Below are 4,837 nucleotides of genomic sequence, written 5' to 3' on the forward strand. Positions count from 1 at the left end.
GATAACAGTGGAATGGTGTGTGTGTGTGTGTGTGTGTGTGTGTGTGTGTGTGTGTGTGTGTGTGAGAGAGAGAGAGAGATAAAGAAAGAGACTTTGACTTCAAAAATACTTTTATTATAAACCCTTGAGTATCAAGACCTAATAATATAAACTAAGTTCTTATATTTGGTTCACACAGAAAGAAATTATAAAAGATTGAAAAGGAAATTAAAAAAAAAAAGACAACTACAAAAGTACCCAAACACGACAGATCATTATAAAATTGTCTAACGGTCCAGTAACTGAGGGGTTTAGGATGCCTAGTCTGGCTGGGTGTTAAATAACAAGACAGGAAAACAAAGAGCACACCACTCCTGTCCTGCGTGCCCATGTTCACGGGCCAGTACAAACGCAGCCAGACATTCTGCAAAGAATACAAAATGTTTTACACTCATTTGAGTCTGGAAAACTCAAGCTTGAGTGAAAAGAAAGAAAGAAAGAGTCATATGTTGCTAACTTGTTTGTGAGAGAGAGAGAGCGAGGGATGGAGACTTGGCCTTGTTTCAGCGATCAGACGCAGGTTCCTACAGGTGGTGGTTGCTGTTAGTGCAGCGGTCAGAATTCCACAGGACTGGAGTCACTTATCCAACCACATGCTTAATCATCCACTCAGTCACTCCCACACACTCCCACACTCCCCTACTCCCCCACACTCCTCCACACTTCCCTACTCCCCCACACTCCTCCACACTCCCCTGCTCCCCCACACTCCCACACTCCTCCACACTCCCCTACTCCCCCACACTCCCCTACTCCCCCACACTCCTCCACACTCCTCCACACTCCCCCACACTCCCCTACTCCCCCACACTCCCCCACACTCCTCCACACTCCTCCATGCTCCCCCACACTCCTCCACACTCCCCTACTCCCCCACACTCCCACACTCCCCTACTCCCCCACACTCCTCCATGCTCCCCCACACTCCTCCACACTCCCCTACTCCCCCACACTCCCACACTCCTCCACACTCCCCTACTCCCCCACACTCCCCCACACTCCTCCATACTCCCTCATACTCCTCCATACCCCCCTACTTCCTCACACTCCTCCACACTCCTCCATACTCCTCCATACCCCCTACTCCTTCACACTCCTTCACACTCCTCCATACTCCCCCTACTCCCCCATACTCCTCCATACTCCCCCATACTGCCCATACTCCTCTATACTCCCCTAATCCTCCATACTCCCCCTACTCCCCCATACTCCTCCATACTCCCCCATACTGCCCATACTCCTCTATACTCCCATACTCCTCTATACTCCTCTAATCCTCCATACTCCCCCTACTCCCCATACTCCTCCATACTCCCCCATACTGCCCATACTCCTCTATACTCCCATACTCCTCTATACTCCTCTAATCCTCTATACTCCCCTACTCCCCATACTCCTCCATACTCCCCCATACTCCCATACTCCTCTATACTCCCATACTCCTCTATACTCCCATACTCCTCCATACTCCTCTACTCCACCACACCCCTACTCCTCCACACTCCCCCACATTCCCATACCTCTCCACCACACTCCTACTCCTCCATACTCCTCCATACTCCCTCACTGCACCAGTTGCTGGCACCAAACTTTCCTGCATCCAGTGTGATCCAAAACAAACACAGCAGCCTTGACACAGGGAATCTGGGAAAATTCGGCACTTGGCACACAGGGAATATGGGAAAACACTGGAGGGCCAAAATCTGCCGACGGATCCGATCTTTCACAATACTTTTCGCTCCATGCAGAGTCATTATGTGTGCAAACAAGATCTAGTCCAAGATCCAAGTGATTAATATGGGACATGGTTTAGTCGATATGGGGCATGGCACAGTCATTCCCCCAGTGTTTGGGTACCTGCCTTTATGACTGTCTTAAGGACATGGCCTAGTTGTAGTGATAATTAGTTACAGGAGGCAATAAACCTTGTTGACTGATCACCAAAGTGCTCTAACCACCTGATGTCAGGCAGATTTTCTATCTGCTGTACGTCTCATTTGTCTCAGTAAAATTAGGATAGCTCCTTAATGCTCATGGTACCTCATAATAAAGTCAGAGTATAATACCTGTATGTGACAAATAAACACAATTATGAAAAAAGGGCATATGTGAAGCTAGAATCATATAAAAAGTAAAATATCTGTTATATATTCCAAAATATATGAACTCATGTCTGGTTTTTGCAGAACTTTTGAAAATGGGCATGCAGACTATAACCTTTAACCCCAGACTATAACCCTTAATTACACAGAAATCTAATCAGTATTCTTTCCGGAAAAGTTATGACTGTCTGGATGGGTTGTGTTACAGGAGTGTGGGGGGATTGGTTGTGTTACAAGAGTGCATTGCTGACACACACACACACACACACACACACACACACACACACACACACACGAGTAACATTTCTAACCCTGTACTGCACAAATTTTGGTTTGTACTTTGAAAAGTTCATTCTGTTTTGAGTCATTACCCATATGACATTTGACCTTTCACCTTAATTTCGGGGTCTAAAACATGAACATATTTTCAATAAATCCATTATTGCAAACCAAAGATATTTACTTTTGTACATATTTTATCATTTAAAAACATAGAACTGTGCTAAATTTATCAGGAAATTGTATTTTCCCACAAGGCTAGTTTTCAGGCTATATCTTTTATCTTTTTAAATCTTGCATATTAATTTTGTAAAATATTAAACTCACATATTAATTTAGACACCTTTAAAGTCAGATATTAAAGCTCATTAATAAGAGCTGGTCTGCACTGTACTGGTGGTACTGAAGTTGATGTTGGTAAAAATGACTAACTACATACCGTTACCCTGGGGAAACAGAAATGTATTTCCAGATGTAAACTGTCACTGTTACACTGAGTTGGTGTTTGTTGCCTTATCAGTGGGTAAATATGTGAAAAGGGCTTTCTGCATATATATACAGTGCATCCGGAAAGTATTCACAGCGCTTCACTTTTTCCGCATTTTGTTATGTTACAGCCTTATTCCGAAATGGATTAAATTTATTTTTTCCCTCAAAAATCTACACACAATACCCCTTAATGACAAAGTGAAAAAGGTTTGTTTGGAATTTTTGCAAATTTATTAAAAATAGAAAACCCAAAAAATCACATGTACATAAGTATTCACAGCCTTTGCCATGACACTCAAAACTGAGCTCAGGTGCATCCTGTTTCCACTAACCATCCTTCAGTTGTTTCAACAACTTGATTGGAGTCCACCTGTGGTAAATCCAGTTGATTGGACATGATTTGGAAAGGCACACACCTGTCTGTATAAGGTCCCATAGTTGACAGTACATGTCAGAGCACAAACCAAGCCATGAAGTCCAAGGAATTGTCTGTAGACCTCCGAGACAGGATTGTATCAAGGCACAGATTGGGGGAAGGGTACACAAAACTTTCTGCAACGTTGAAGGTTCCAATGAGCACAGTGGCCTCCATCATGCATAAATGTAAGAAGTTTGGAAACCCCAAGACTCTTCCTAGACCTGGCCGCCAGGCCAATCTGAGTGATCGGGGTAGAAGGGTCTTAGCTAAGATAACAAAGGAGTGGCTTCGGGACAACTCTGTGAATGTTCTTGAGTGGCCCAGCCAGAGCCCAGACTTAAACCAGATTGAACATCTCTGGAGAGATCTGAAAATGGCTGTTCCCTGACGCTCCACATCCAACCTGATGGAGCTTGAGAGGTTCTGCAAAGAAGAATGGGAGAACCTGCCCAAAAATAGGTGTGCCAAGCTTGTAGTATCATACTCAAAAAGCCTTGAGGCTGTAATTGCTGCCAAAGGTGCTTCAACAAAGTATTGAGCAAAGGCTGTGAATACTTTATGCACATGTAAGTTTTTTTACATTTTTAATTTTTAGTACATTTGCAAAAATTCCAAACAAATTTTTTTTTTCAATTTGTCATTAAGGGGTATTGTGAGTAGAAGATTGAGGGGGGAAATATGAATTTAATGCATTTTGGAATAAGGCTGTATCATAAAAAAATGTGGAAAAAGTGGAGTGCTGTGAATACTCTCCAGATGCACTGTATGACATTCCTGAAAGGGCAGTCCTGCCCACCACCTAATGACCTTGCATCATCTCACTGGATTGGTCTTACAAATGTGTTCATTTGCAAGTATGGGAAAACTATAAAGGAGATATGATGGGGTCTCTCTGTTCTTCACACACACACACACACACACACACACACACACACACACACACTCACACTCACAGCTGACTCCAAATGTGGAATTGCATATGGAGTCAGATACGGTTGTCCCTTGACACAAAGGTTTCTTTATGTGTGTGTGACCTTGGCTCCAGAACAGCATGCATCTCTCGACATGAGTGTGTGTGTGTGTGTGTGTGTGTGTGTGTCTGTGTGTGTGTGTGTATGTATGTATGTATGTGTGGGAGAGACCTCGGATCCGGAACAGCAAGTATCTCTCGACACGAGGGTGTGTGTGTCTGTGACCTCGGCTCCAGAACAGCAGGTATCTCTCGACATGAGTGTGTGTGAGTGTGTGTGTGTGTATGTGTGGGAGAGACCTCGGCTTCAGAACAGCAAGTATCTCTTGACACGAGGGTGTGTGTGTCTGTGAGCTCGGCTCCAGAACAGCAGGTATCTCTCAATATAAGGGTGTGTGTGTGTGTGTGTGAGATGCACACTTCAGCTACAGACCAGCAGGCAGCTGCGAGCGATCATGGGCCAGACATTCGCCATCTCCAAATAGAGAGCAAAATAAGAACCAAGGCTTCTCCAGTGGGTGTACCGGGATCAACCCAACT

This window comes from Electrophorus electricus, chromosome 5 (assembly GCF_041902795.1).
Source record: "Electrophorus electricus isolate QZ-2024a chromosome 5, ASM4190279v1, whole genome shotgun sequence".
Lineage (NCBI taxonomy): Eukaryota > Metazoa > Chordata > Actinopteri > Gymnotiformes > Gymnotidae > Electrophorus > Electrophorus electricus.